This window comes from Acinonyx jubatus, chromosome F2 (assembly GCF_027475565.1).
Source record: "Acinonyx jubatus isolate Ajub_Pintada_27869175 chromosome F2, VMU_Ajub_asm_v1.0, whole genome shotgun sequence".
In the NCBI taxonomy this organism is placed as follows: Eukaryota; Metazoa; Chordata; class Mammalia; order Carnivora; family Felidae; genus Acinonyx; species Acinonyx jubatus.
The window spans coordinates 6600451-6608234 of record NC_069394.1 but is presented as its reverse complement, the minus strand read 5'-3'; the positions used below and the strand labels follow the sequence as shown (position 1 = coordinate 6608234).

General features: G+C 38.4%; 1 long non-coding RNA gene across 1 annotated transcript; it reads left to right on the top strand.

Moving 5' to 3' along the window:
• The first annotated feature begins 1896 nt into the window (after window positions 1-1896).
• LOC128312856 (uncharacterized) lies at window positions 1897-6046 on the top strand. Its single transcript, XR_008292705.1, has 3 exons — window positions 1897-1989; window positions 3242-3362; window positions 5933-6046. It is a non-coding gene; the product is annotated as an uncharacterized LOC128312856 (long non-coding RNA).
• The last annotated feature ends 1738 nt before the right edge of the window (window positions 6047-7784 follow it).

Below are 7784 nucleotides of genomic sequence, written 5' to 3'. Positions count from 1 at the left end.
TTTTCAGTGTATATTTTTATAGTATCCATGAAAAAATGCACTTCTTTGTCATAACTAACCCTACCTGTATCTTTTCATAGAAATGATACTCAGGATATAATTTAGAGATTATTCCCATTTCCTCACATATATCTTTGACTTTTTATAGCAAAATATGCATTCGCTACAAAAAGAGGAGAGCAAGAACAATGCGATTTTATTCTTCATATGTTTTCAATTTAACTCCCACGGAGTTGACATGCATTGATTGAAAAGCAGATCCCAGGGAAGAACTCAGTTTGTGATTCTGTGTGACTTTATATTCTATCTGCTACAGTTGGGCAGGACGGGAAGGCTGGACGTGGAAGACGAGGTGGGAGGAGAAACAATATTTGAAAGCGGCAGATAGGAAATCAACAAAATGACAAGGTACAGTAGTTATTGGATGAGCATTCCGGGCAGTAGTCAGCCAGGAAAATAATTTTTTTATTCGTGAAATCCCAGGGAGGGTAATTAAACTCCTCCCACTACAGCTCTATTACATTTCACCGAGGCTATTGTAATGTGCTGGCATTCAAGGGGAGCCACACTTGTTGAATTTTATCATTTTCAGAACAGCTATGGGGGACAAAAATAAAGACCTATGTAGACTAAATGCACCCTCAAAACATTAGCATTTTATTCAATGCTAGACCCAATTGATGCGCACTATAAATAAACACAATATTGGTGTTGCCATTATGTAGTTTCTGCCTTTATCAAAGAGCGCAGTCAGCTGTCAGGGAGGAGAAAGGTAAATAGTGTGTGACCCACATTTACGTAATTCTCACACATTACGTTTCAATAACAAAGACTTGACCTAAATTTATTGAAGCCTCCATAGACAAGTACTTATTACATAAACATTTATTGTGTATATATGGACAGCATTCACACTCAATATATGCTGAAGTGGTATTTCGAAGGTACTGGTAAATATCTGTTGACCGTCTCCATAAGTCACAAGTTGGCTGGTATTTTATTGAGCAGAATGTAGTTCCTCCCATAGCCCGGGTTCAGTGCATACTTTGAACTCTTCTTACCTTTCAAACATCCCAAGTAAGAAACAACTGGACACAAGTGAGCCAGGGCTGCTGGTATTCGTCACGCCCCGGTTTACACTGCACAGGCGAGCGGTCTATCGGTGGGCTGGGGGCTGGCCCAGTGAGGATGCGGCCACTCTCTGCCTGGGACTCAGAAGATAGACCAAGTTTCACCACGTCACCAGGGATGTGACGGTCCAGTCACAAGCTTTCTTTAGCTTTTAGTTTCTTAATAGGTATAACGAGTAAAATCACGGCCTCACAAAGCTGTAAGGAGGACGGTAAGAAATATTTTTAAAGTGCTTTTTCTTGTTCTATGAACATGACCGAACCTACCTATTTAAAGCTCTGACAAATCTAACACGCAAACCGTCTTATACACCTGTACGTGCTTGATAGAAGTTTCCCTATGTCACCCTCGCAGATACTCAGAGAGATAGGTGTCCTATTTCCCATATATCAAAGAGGAAAATGAAGATTAAGAAAATTAAACCAAGGGGCACCCGGTGGGCTCAGTCAGTTCGGTGTCCAATTCTTGATTTCAGCTCAGCTGACGATCTCAAAGTTTCATGAATTCGAGTCCCGAGTTGGGCTCTGTGCTGACCGTGCAGAGCCTGCTTGTGATTCCCTCTCTTTCTTTCTATCTGCCCTTCCCCTGCTCCTGGTCTCTCTGTCTCTCTCAGAATAAATAAACTTAAAAAAAAAGGTGAAGCAATTTATCCACACTGCATCACTATTAGGAACATATTTAAGATTTGTGCTAATGTCTTTGGGACCACAGGATATTTAGGACTTTGCCGTAAAGTTTGCCCATGATCTCTATATTCTCCATTTTCCTAAGTGGTGCATGTGATTGCCATATCACCTTCAGAGATTCTTTCTAGAAGACACGTACATGCTGTCTACACTTCAGATGGCCAAGCCAACCGTGAGTCAGCTCTGCAGGGAAGCCTGCTCCCCCTGCACTGGCCTGTGATGCCTCAAGGAGGAGGCTGGACCTGGAAGAAGAGGAACCTCTGTGCTCCCTGAAGGCTCCCTGAGAATCTTCTTTTTCACTGTCATTAGTGCCATGATCACGGTCATTGACCCGGGCATGCTAATTATGTGTTTTGGGTCAGAGAAGTAAAACAAGAATAGAAACACAAATATGAAAAGTCACAGGTTGCATATATTTTTAAAGTCCTAGTAGTTGTTCCTTGATAATGTGAAAACTGCCATTCTGTACCTTCTCAGGGTTTGTCTGCATCATCCATGGACAACCCAGTCATGTCTACTCTTAGACAGATGCTGTCATTCTCCTCCTGTTAGGACTTGGTGGTTGGAGTAGGCTATTAGGCACAATCATAAGTGGTGACAGGCATAAATTGGAAACAGAATTACATACATTTGATTACTTTTTTTCATACTGTGCAGTGGCTTTTATACCTAATAATTAAGAGGTGAAAATGGGCCACCAGAGACTGGCTTTGGAAAGGTCCCACCTGCTCTAGCCCACCTTTCCTGGGGCCAGACTCATGGTACCAAAGGAGGCAAATTCAATAATAGCAGGTGATATTTAAATTTATAAGTCAGGAAAGTTCCAAGTCAGATGTATAAACAGTATAATGGGTTTACTCTGTCTTGCATGTCTCATCTCTAAATTGTTAACAATACAACTTGGATTGGGATAAAGTTTTAGTGGGTGTACCTCCTCAGATTCCTGCTTGCCCTCCTCTGTAGGAGAACTTTTTGATTTGTTCCATACAGAGAAGGGAAACGCAATTAAGATAAGTATCAAAATCAGAGAAATATAGTATGATTGTTGGCTTCTAGAATTTGATGCAGCCAAAAAGGTCACATTGTAGAATACTTAATCATATTCAGACATATGCACAATAATTCAAATTTTCCATTTGAAAAGGGATTAGATAGCACCTCTCCATATAAAATGTGGTCCACCCCTCATCTGCTAGACATCCTTCTCCACATACGTTTGGGGACCAGGACATCTAACTGGAAAAAGCCATACCTGCATGGAAGGGAAGCACAAAGTTCCTCTGTGGGTCACTGTGAGTGCTGTGTACTCTTTCTAGATTCCCTGAGCCCATATCCCTCCTCCTGGGAATAGCGTGCCACGATTTTAGTTCAAACCATAAACTGAATCTATGCTCCTAAAGTATTATCTCCAAACTTGTTCTCAGTTTTGCATCAGCAGGCCGGTTCAACATTCTATCAAGCCAGACGTTTCCAGATGGCGTGTTATGGTGCAGCTGGAGGACCCCATTATCATTTGACCCACTCTCCCAGCATCTTTTATGCAAGGTAGATTTCCTGGGTCCACAGGATATTATATGGGACCTTTTAAGCGTGGATCAGATGCTCCATAATCAATTGAGGAGTCATGCTGCTTAAGACCCTATCTATGGTTAGGGAAGGAAAGCAAGTCTGCTTCTGGAGTATGGCTCTATTACTGTGTGAAAAAACTGCTGGTTCTTTCAGGATGGGAGGGGTCCCTCAGTGTGTCCAGTTGTCACCAAGAGTTTTCAGGGTCTCTTTAAGAAATTGGTCTATTTAGGGGCACCTGGGTGGCTCAGTCAATTAAGAGTCTGACTCGGTTTTGGCTCAGGTCTCAGATGATCTCATGGTTCATGAGTTCAAGCCTCACATCAGGCTCGCTGCTCAGTGCAAAGCCTGCTTCGGATCCTGTGTCTTCCTCTCTCTCTGCCCCCCCCCCCCAACCACCAAATAAATAAATAAACATTAAAAAAATTGGTCTTATTCAGACCTTAGCATTTGTTTCTCCTGCTCATAGTTTTCATATTGGGTAGCAGGAATAGCCCAATCTCAGTGAGTGAACCTTTGTTATTGGACTCATGAATAGTGTTCATCTGTGCCACTGAGGACACCCCATCCATGTGCCTGCCGCGACGACTTTTGGGTAGCCAATGACAGAGGCTAGCTGATATCAGCTGGCTGAGCCCTTTTGTTACTCAGCTGGAGCTTTTCTCTTGGTGAATGCTCTCTGATGGACATAGTGGGTGAGACTAAGAACTTCACATTTTATTATTCCTCCTACACATCCATCCCCGATTTCCTCATCATCAGAATTCCAATCTTTTCCTCTTGAAGCCCATGAACAGGTAGCCAGACCATTCACTACTGCCCCTGACTCCTTATTTATTCTAATTCGGAGCTACTTCTTTGTCTATACACATTGGTTGACCACACGTACCCCTTGAAGTTTTGCCCATTCGGAGGACATTCCCACATCATTATGTTTATCTCCAAGACCATCTCTGATTGAGGTGGTTGGGATACTGCTCTGTATTTTGAACTTGTATTTCTCTACTGAACCCAGCCATAAGCTTAGGTTTTTCTTCTTAAGCCAGCTGTTTATCTAGAATCTCCCCATGTGACCATAGCAGATACCTGAGATGTCTCCCGTATACTTGTGTGACAGTTTTATTTCTGGTTTATTTCCTTTAAAAGAGAACTTCTGGGTTGAACTTGATTAGCTTTCATTAAAACATAACCCAAAGTTGTTCTACCAATTTACAGTAGCATTACAGAATATTAGTGTTTCTGTTTTCCTACATCACAGTCAATACTTTCATTATTAAATCTTGAATTTTTTCCCATTAGCTTCCCATATCCAAGCTGTGTTAATTTACATTTTTTAACTGTTAGCAAAGTTAAGAATCTTCTCATTTTTTATTTTCTCCTAATATTTTTAATATTCTAATTTTTCTAGTATTGTAACTCTATTCATTCATCAATTGCTGGCTTATTCTTTCCTTATTTGCAGTGGGTTGTTTACTTTGAGAATTTTGATTTGTAGGATTTCTTTGTATATTCTATATACTAGTCTGATATATCTATGTATGTGTATTTACATGCATTATCTACTCTCATACTATGAATTGTATTTTAATTTTGCTTACTTAAATAAGATTTTTGTCACACATAATTGCTTAATTTTAATTAATGCAACTTTATCAAACTATATTTTAAATTTTATCTTTTTGTCTTTATATCATAAATTCTACCAAATACTGTTGACTAAAAGGAATTTTAATGCTTAAAATTCGTTTCTTCTATATTGGTTTTCTTCCATCTGCTATCTATATGTATAGCTACATCATGTCTGTATGTATACCCCAATCCTTGTCCAAATCCATCCATATGTGATATGTGTATATGAGTTTAATATTAGATAAGGATCTAGCTTATTTTTTGATTATAGATGACAAATAGTCTCTTCACCATTGCAATGTCATCTTTGTTTTGTCATATATCAAATATGTCTCAAAAAGACACACATGCACACACACTTTTTATTATGGTTCTTTATCATGTTTCTCATTGTGTGTGTGTGCGTGTGTGTGTGTGCACGTGTGTGTTTTCTATCCCTACTCCAGTCTCCTACTGTTTTTTATTTCTATATCTTTATAATGTATTTAAATTTCAATAAACTGAGTTTCCTTCTCTTTCACTCCATCTTACAATTTGATGTGGCTGTTCTTGAATTTGCATCTTTCTGCATTTATGTATTAACTTGTTATAACGTCATCCAAAACCACACTGGTTTTGATTAAAGACAAATTGGAAGCAGTCTCAACACCTTTACAATATTGACTGTCTTCTTTCAAAGCATGAAATCTATTTTAATAATTTAGATCTTTTTGTATGCCTACTCTGTTCACAAGGATATTTTACTTCAATCAATTATTCCTGGTGTTTAGAACATTATTGGTACTTTATTGTGACCCTATCTCTAGGAAACTTGATCTTCTTAATTCTAATAATTTAAAGATTGTCATTTTCTATGTATTGTCATATTGGTTGTCGATTTATCACAATGCCAATTTGACTTTTTCCTTTTTGGTCCTTAGATGATTTCTTCTTCCTGTTTCTGGTCTTACTGCTGACAGGCATCACCAGTACCCTGAGGGTAAGCATTGTGTGCTGGTATCTGGCTTTAAAGAAAAACTTTTAATATTCTCGATAAGACATTATTAATGTAATTCACTAATTTCTGTATTTTGATCTTACTTCCATTCCAATATACACATTTAAGTCTGCACGCTTTCATTTTTAAAGTAGTGTTTACATGTTCACTCAATTTGAAATAATGTGAAGTTTCTATTATGACTACTTTATCAACCCAGAACTTAGAAAATTAGGGTTTTTTAAGATCCATTTTGCTCTAAATTAAGCTTAAACACAATGTCATTTTTGTATCATCTATACCAAATCATTTATACCACCCATTATTTCTTGATTATTAAGGGTGCACTTGACATGTTATATATAAAAAAAAGCATGTCACAAAGTTAAGGTTAAGAACCACTGATGGAAATAAGACTCTGTTGCAGAATTCAGCCACTTAGAGAACCATTGCCCCAACTATCCGCCCTCCTGAGAGCAAGCAGCCCAAGGAGGCTGGTTAACAAAGGACCATGCAGGTGACAGGACACGTGCTGCCACCTGAGCCATTGGCACTCATCACCACTCTCAGATGTCCTGTTCATACAGGCTTTGTTGGACATTAGAAGTTTTGTTTTCCGATGTTTAAATGCTTGCACATTTGGACTTTCTTTTATATTAATTTCCAATATTGCATTATGGTATGAGATTGTGTTTTTATGAGATTGGCTCTTATTTATATTGATTGAGACTTGCTTTAGAGATTATAATGTGATCAAGCGTTATAAATTTTTCATATTTGCTCAAAAAGAATGGATGGATGGTAACAATTAGAACACTTCTCTTGTTTAGTGTGGGATTTAAGAAACGTCCATTAGATTAAGCCTGTTACTTGCATTCTTACCTTCTAGATTGAGGGTTGGCAAATGGCCCACCGGCCAAACCCAGCCCACAGCTCAGTCTTGTTTTGTGTGGCCTGTGAGTTCAGAATGTTCTTTACATCTTTAGGTGGTTTTGTATATGAAAGAAAAGGAGAAAGATAGAGGGACAGAGAGAGAACACATTATACAGATTGTATATGGCCTGCAAATCTTACAGAAATGGTTTTACAGAAAACATTGTCATTTTTTTTCTATACCCTTAGTATTTTTTGTCTGCTTTATTTATGTATGTATTTAAATGTTTTTAAAATTTTTATTTATTTTTGAGAGAGAGAGAGACAGAGCGCAAGCAGGGGAGGGGCATAGAGAGAGGGAGACACAGAATCTGAAGCAGGTTCCTGGCTCTGAACTGTCAGTACAGAGCCTGACACAGGGCTCGAACCCATGAGCTGCGAGATCATGACCTGAACTGAAGGCTAACACTTAACTGACTGAGCCACCCAGGTGGCCCTTGTCTGCTTGATTTATAATTTTCTACAAAGATGTGTTAAAATCTTTCATTGAGTATTCCTTAATTAATTGAATGTCATTTTTGCTTTTACTTCTAGCATCTATGTTTTTAAGGACTCATAGGTCCAGGATTATAATATCTTTCTGGTGAATTATTCATTTTATCATTTATAAAGGTCACCTTTATCCATATTAATGCTTTCTACATTCCCTTAATTAGTATCTGTCTTGCTTATATTAAAAGAAAGCTGGTATCCAAATACAGGTATCAGAGGTAATATTCTCCTAAGGGATTTTTTATTGTGGGTGTTGATGGGAAAACCTTAGATTTTGGAAATGTTACCTTGGAAAGATTTTGACTTAACCTTCCCCTGGAAGTCCCAGGGATGTTTGAGGTCTGAGATAAGTTAATTTTGTAATATATTGG